This window comes from Rattus rattus, chromosome 3, assembly GCF_011064425.1.
Source record: "Rattus rattus isolate New Zealand chromosome 3, Rrattus_CSIRO_v1, whole genome shotgun sequence".
NCBI classification, from domain to species: domain Eukaryota; kingdom Metazoa; phylum Chordata; class Mammalia; order Rodentia; family Muridae; genus Rattus; species Rattus rattus.
The window spans coordinates 46,498,634-46,506,329 of NC_046156.1; the positions used below are offsets into that span (position 1 = coordinate 46,498,634).

Here is a 7,696-nt window from a genome sequence, read left to right on the forward strand (position 1 = left end):
ATATCTTTTCTTTTCTTTTCTTTTCTTTTTTTTTTTATTAACTTGAGTATTTCTTATATACATTTCGAGTGTTATTCCCTTTCCCGGTTTCCCGGCAAACATGCCCCTCTCCCCTCCCCTTCTTTATGGGTGTTCCCCTCCCCCCCACTGCCGCCCTCCCTCCAACAATCTAGTTCACTGGGGGTTCAGTTTTAGCAGGACCCAGGGCTTCCCCTTCCACTGGTGCTCTTACTAGGATATTCATTGCTACCTATGAGGTCAGAGTCCAGGGTCAGTCCATGTATAGTCTTTAGGTAGTGGCTTAGTCCCTGGAAGTTCTGGTTGCTTGGCATTGTTGTACATATGGGGTCTCGAGCCCCTTCAAGCTCTTCCTGTTCTTTCTCTGATTACTTCAACGGGGGTCCTATTCTCAGTTCAGTGGTTTGCTGCTGGCATTCGCCTCTGTGTTTGCTGTATTCTGGCTGTGTCTCTCAGGAGCGATCTACATCCGGCTCCTGTCGGCCTGCACTTCTTTGCTTCATCCATCTTGTCTAATTGGGTGGCTGTATATGTATGGGCCACAGGTGGGGCAGGCACTGAATGGGTGTTCCTTCAGTCTCTGTTTTAATCTTTGCCTCTCTCTTCCCTGCCAAGGGTATTCTTGTTCCCCTTTTAAAGAACGAGGGAAGCATTCACATTTTGATCATCGTCTTGAGTTTCATTTGTTCTAGGCATCTAGGGTAATTCAAGCATTTGGGCTAATAGCCACTTATCAATGAAAGTACATACCATGTGTGTTTTCTGTGATTAGGTTACCTCACTCAGGATGATATTTCCAGTTCAACCATTTGCCTCTTTAATTTCATAAAGTCATTGTTTTTGATAGCTGAGTAATATTCCATTGTGTAGATGTACCACATTTTCTGTATCCATTCCTCTGTTGAAGGGCATCTGGGTTCTTTCCAGCTTCTGGCTATTATAAATAAGGCTCTGATGAACATAGTGGAACACGTGTCTTTTTTATATGTTGGGGCATCTTTTGGGTATATGCCCAAGAGAGGTATAGCTGGATCCTCAGGCAGTTCAATGTCCAATTTTCTCAGGAACCTCCAGACTGATTTCCAGAGTGGTTTTACCAGTCTGCAATCCCACCGACAATGGAATACTGTTCTTCTTTCTCTACATCCTCACAAGCATTTGGTGTAACACCTGAGTTTTTGATCTTAGCCATTCTCACTGGTGTGAGGTGAAATCTCAGGGTTGTTTTGATTTGCATTTCCCTTATGACTAAAGATGTTGAACATTTCTTTAGGTGTTTCTCAGCCATTTAGCATTCCTCAGCTGAATTCTTTGTTTAGCTCTGAACCCCATTTTTTAATAGGATTATTTGTCTCCCTGCAGTCTAACTTCTTGAGTTCTTTGTATATTTTGGATATAAGACCTCTATCTGTTGTAGGATTGATAAAGATCTTTTCCCAATCTGTTGGTTGCCGTTTTGTCCTAACCACAGTGTCCTTTGCCTTACAGAAGCTTTGTAGTTTTATGAGATCCCATTTGTCGATTCTTGATCTTAGAGCATAAGCCATTGGTGTTTTGTTCAGGAAATTTTTTCCAGTGCCCATGTGTTCCAGATGCTTCCCTAGTTTTTCTTCTATTAGTTTGAATGTATCTGGTTTGATGTGGAGGTCCTTGATCCAATTGGACTTAAGCTTTGTACAGGGTGATAAGCATGGATCGATCTGCATTCTTCTATATGTTGACCTCCAGTTGAACCAGCACCATTTGCTGAAAATGCTATACTTTTTCCATTGGATGGTTTTAGATCCTTTGTCAAAAATCAAGTGTCCATAGGTGTGTGGGTTCATTTCTGGGTCTTCAATTCTATTCCATTGGTCTATCTGTCTGTCTCTGTACCAATACCATGCAGTTTTTATCACAATTGCTCTGTAATACTGCTTGAGTTCAGGGATAGTGATTCCCCCAGAAGTCCTTTTATTGTTGAGGATAGTTTTAGCTACCCTGGTTTTTTGTTATTCCAGATGAATTTGCAAATTGTTCTGTCTAACTCTCTCAAGAATTGGATTGGTAGTTTGATGGGGATTGCATTGAATCTGTAGATCACTTTTTGGTAAAATGGCCATTTTTACTATATTAATCCTGCAATCCATGAGCATGGGAGATCTTTCCATCTTCTGAGGTCTTCTTCAATTTCTTTCTTCAGAGTCTTGAAGTTCTTATTGTACAATCTTTCCTTGCTTGGTTAAAGTCACCCAGGTACTTTATATTATTTGGGTCTATTATGAGAGGGTGTCATTTCCCTAATTTTTTCTTGGCTTGTTTCTCTTTTTGTGTAGTGGAAGGCTACTGATTTATTTGAGTTAATTTTTATACGCAGCCACTTTGCTGAAGTTGTTTATGAGCTTTAGTAGTCCTCTGGTGGAACTTTTGGGATCACTTGAATATACTATCATATCATCTGCAAATAGTGATATTTTGACTTCTTTTCTGATCTGTATCCCCTTGACCTCTTTGTTGTCTGATTGCTCTGGCTAGAACTTCAAGAACTATATTGAATAAGTAGGGAGAGAGTGGGCAGCCTTGTTTAGTCCCTGATTTTAGTGGGATTGCTTCAAATTTCTCTCCATTTAGTTTAATGTTAGCAACTGGTTTGCTGTATATGGCTTTTACTATGTTTAGGTATGGGCCTTGAATTCCTATTCTATCCAGGACTTTTATCATGAAGTGGTGTTGAATTTTGTCAAATGCTTTCTCAGCATCTAATGAAATGATCATGTGGTTTTGTTCTTTCAGTTTGTTTATATAATGGATTACATTGATGGTTTTCCATATATTAAACCATCCCTGCATGCCTGGGATGAATCCTACTTGATCATGGTGGATGATTGTTTTGATGTGCTCTTGGATTTGGTTTGCCAGAATTTTATTGAGTATTTTTGCATCGATATTCATAAGGGAAATTGGCCTGAAGTTCCCTTTCTTTGTTGGGTCTTTGTGTGGTTTAGACATAAGAGTAATTGTGGCTTCATAGAAGGAATTTGGTAGCACTCCATCTGTTTCAATTTTGTGGAATATTTTGGATAATTTGGTATGGGGTCTTTATGAAGGTCTGATAGAATTCTGCACTAAACCCGTCTGGACCTGGGCTCTTTTTGGTTGGGAGACCTTTAATGAATTCTTCTATTTCCTTAGGGTTATGGGGTTGTTTAACTGGTTTATCTGTTCTGATTTAACTTCATTACCTGGTATCTGTCTGGAATTGTCCATTTCCTGCAGATTTTCAAGTTTTGTTGAATATAGGCTTTTATAGTAAAATCTGATGATTTTTTGAATTTCCTCTGAATCTGTAGTTATGTCTCCCTTTTCATTTTTGATTTTGTTAATTTGGACACACTCTCTGTGTCCTCTCATTAGTCTGGCTAAGGGTTTATCTATCTTGTTGATTTTCTCAAAGTACCAGCTTTTGGTTCTGTTGATTCTTTTTATGGTCCCTTTTGTTTCTCCTTGGTTGATTTCAGCTCTGAGTTTGATTATTTCCTGCCTTCTACTCCTCCTGGGTGTATTTGCTTCTTTTTGTTCTAGAGCTTTTAGGTGTGCTGTCAAGCTGCTGATATATGCTCTTTCCTGTTTTCTTTCTGCAGGCACTCAAGCGCTATGAGTTTTTCCTCTTAGCACAGCTTTCATTGTGTCCCATAAGTTTGGGTATGTTGTACCTTCATTTTCATTAAATTCTAAAAAGTTTTAATTTCTTTCTTTATTTCTTCCTTGACCAGGTTATCATTGGTAGAGCATTGTTCAATTTCCCGCGTATATGTGGGCATTCTTCCCCTATTGTTATTGAAGACCAGTTTTAGGCTGTGGTAGTCTAATAGCACGCATGGGATTATTTCTATCTTTCTGTACCTGTTGAGGCCCGGTTTTTGACCAATTATGTGGTCAATTTTGGAGAAAGTACCATGAGGAGCTGAGAAGAAGGTATATCCTTTTGCTTCAGGATAGAATGTTCTATAAATATCTGTTAAGTCCATTTGGTTCATGACTTCTCTTAGTCTGTCTACGTCTCTGTTTATTTTCTGTTTCCATGATCTGTCCATTGATGAGTGGGGTGTTGAAATCTCCTACTATTATTGTGTGAGGTGTAATGTGTGTTTTGAGCTTTAGTAAAGTTCCTTTTACGTATGTAGGTGCCCTTGTATTTGGGGCATAGATATTTAGGATTGAGAGTTCATCTTGGTGGATTTTTCCTTTGATGAATATGAAGTGTCCTTCCTTATCTTTTTTGATGACTTTTAGTTGAAAATTGATTTTATATGATATTAGAATGGCTACTCAGCTTGCTTCTTAAAAAATATGGAATGCTTCCAATTTGTGTCATCCTTTAGCATGGGGCCATGCTAATATTCTCTGTATCGTTCAATTTTAGTATATGTGCTGCTGAAGCGAGCACATAAAAAACTTTTTTTTTTTCCGGAGCTGGGGACCAACAGGGCCCTTGCGCTTCCCCCTAGGTAAGCGCTCTACCACTGAGCTAAATCCCCAGCCCCATAAAGAATCTTTTACACCTGTGTCCCACAGCTTATATCTTAGTTGATTTCAGGCTAAACTTGAGAACCTAGTATTAGTTATCACAGCATTATTCATAAGACTAAAGACAAACAAACGAACAAACAAAAAGCTTGAATTCATTTAGGATAGAACCAAGTTTCCTCTACAGAACTGCTTCTTAGGAATGGACTTCCAACAGAAGACCTCTCCAATCAAATTTCTTAGAATATAAAACCATCAGTTAGTGATTTTACTCAATGTTTTGTATGAGGAAACATAGTTATGCCTTTACACTAAAAAACAGTATACATGGGGGGCTACCAGTTCACATAATTGATAAGATGTCAGGATCGTGTGTAAATGTTTTAAAAGTCATACTGAATGCCAGCAACATGGAAATATATCTCTATCTGTAAGGATGACCTTATAGATGGAAACATGATGTTTGGCTTTAGCCCTATGAAGTCAAAGCCCCCACAATATCATACATACAGTAGCATCTCACATTGGTCCAGATGCTCTTACACAATCCTGAAACTGGAGTATTGAGAACCTATACTCTTCTCAATTACACCCATTCAGGGATACTCATGTAATCTTATTGTAGTAGCAATTGGTGTGCATTTCTTTCTTCATCAGCCATCCGGTCAGTGCCAAATCATGTCTTTTACTTGAACATCTTTAGTATACTTTAGTCTAACCAAATTCATTTATTTATTTGTGATGTTTCTTACTGTTACTTGAAATGTCACCATGTGTGCCTTCCTGTACAAACAACTCATGCTACTAAGTAATCGGCTTCTATTCTTGTTAAAATGTTTTTTAAATTATTTAATGATATGGTGAAGATACTTAAAACTGCATGCTGACACTATCAGTGCCAGAGATCTAAGCATGTAAAATGCTGCAGTTATGTTTATTTTCCAGAAATCAGTGAGGATCTTAGTTTAATAACAAACTCAATGTTTGTTCATCTTTTTTTTATGATGGGAAATGGAGTAAGCGTTGGCACAATGAGGCCGTTTCTAATTTGCAAAAGGTTGCATTGCTATTACTATTTGGGAAAGGTAAAGACTGGATTATTCAAAGCCAGGAATAAAGTCTCTAAGGGTATGAATTGATTTGATATGATTGAATTGAGAAATTCTGCTGTCAACATTGAGGCAGGATCAAAGGAACTATTCTGGAGCTATGGTGCTCGTTAAACAGCTAGAGTGGTAATCTAGACAGATATCCTAAGCATTGTCAAGGAACAAAGGAAAAGAGAATTTGAAATAAGTGATAAATTTAATTTTTCATATTACTGAAAATAATTTTATCTCATAATGGATCCTGATTCACGGTTTCTCTTACGTTCAGCCTCTCCTACTTCCTTTACCCCATCCTGATCTATCTACTTTTCTGTCTCTCATTAGAAAACATGAGTCTATGGGACACTATTAAAATAAATTAAATATGATATGATAAAGCAAAAAAGCCAACATATCAGAATTGGACAAATCAACAGAAGGAAAATAAAATGAGAGAGGGGAAGGCAGAAGAAACAGACATAATTAAACACTCATCTGTAATTACACTACTCACGTCCCTGGAGACAGTGACCTGCAGATTTCTAGAATTATCTACTGAAGTGGGTGACCCGGGGATAAAATGATGAGTGTGAACAAAAAGGTTAAAGCAAAGATTGTGTGTTCCACTGGAGATGGGGAAAAGGAGGGAGTGAGGCTGCAGCAAAATGCGTTTTGCTACAGAGTTGACATTGCAAAGGGGTTAAATATGGAGTTGCAGAGAGGTGAAGATATTCAGTTTTCCTACAATTAACAAATTAGAAGGCAATCCCAGTAATGAGTTAAAAGTATCTTTGACAGAAACCAGGATTAACTGGAGGCACTTTTGGAAATTTTATCTTTTGATTGGGTGTCTACTGGGCTTGGTAGGAACATTGAGTTTTAGTACCACCTTGGAGGGGCTACATAACGAAGAGTCTGTCTCAAGTCATTCACTCCTCCTCTGATCAATCAATCAGTCTGTGAAATTAATTGTATAAATGTCACCATTTGTAATTGTACAAATACAATTAGTAACAATACTAATATTTGTGCAGCTTACCTGCATCTTTGGCTGAAAGGCAATGGAAATAATTACAATTTGGCTAAAGAGAAAATATTCTTGGCACTTTCAGATCATCCAAGTTCTAATTGTCAAATCCTTTTCTGCCTTCCTCTAGATTTCCCTGTCAGCTTGTATTGGCTTCTGACCAACTTCCTGCCACTGATTGCATAGAAAACACCTATTCCTTTTTGCAGGATCAAGCGTCTCATATTTTCTCTTATCAATGATAGGTAGTCAGCCTTTGCTTGGGATCTCTGTTTTTCCTCTTTTACTCTGCATCTTTGCTCTGAGTTTACTTACTATTTATGAAATGTACTGAATATTGGAACCTCACAGAAGAAATACTTTTGAAATTATAAATATGATTAAATAAATATATACAGTAATATATAATAAGTAATAATAAGTATATATGAATCTATTTCTTAAATGTTTAAAAGTTTAATAACATGGGAATGTGCTTTTTACAACAAATTGTTACATATGATTTGTGTTTTGTTTTATAAAATGAAACTGGACAGTTACTAATTAACACTACTCAAATTTTACCCTTGTTTAGGAAATATTAGGTAAAATGTTAAGCATTAATTGATGAAATGAGTAATTCTCCCAAGGAAAAAATATTTATTCATGACTTATAAAGCATACAAATTATTTCTGCACATTAGAATGAGCTTAATTTTTAAAAGTTCAGGTAGAGAATTTTTTTATAGGACTAATTATGTATGTCATTTGAAGCTATTTTTACTTCTCCTTTGTGCTGAGTGTTATTTTAATTTCCAACTGACTGAAGTGCATTTAAAGACAACAGGTAAACACTTAGAGGGGTTACCTTTCTTATTTTAAAAACAAAGATATTGGTCCCTATTAATTTTCTGCCACATTCATGAAACAGGAAAAAAAAGACTAAGGATGAATGAAAAAAATTATCTTGTGCTGTATTTGGTGGAGTACATTTTAAAAGTGAGCTACTTTGTGTCATCGATGGAGTTACTACGCAGTGATAAATCATGACCAGAAGCAATGTGAGAAAAGTGTATGT

General features: G+C 37.0%; 1 non-coding gene across 1 annotated transcript; it reads right to left on the minus strand.

The window, feature by feature from the left end:
- Positions 1 to 4,341: 4,341 nt before the first annotated feature.
- On the minus strand, positions 4,342 to 4,444 carry LOC116897427. The gene has a single exon (XR_004387468.1). It is a non-coding gene; the product is annotated as a U6 spliceosomal RNA (small nuclear RNA).
- Positions 4,445 to 7,696: the final 3,252 nt, after the last annotated feature.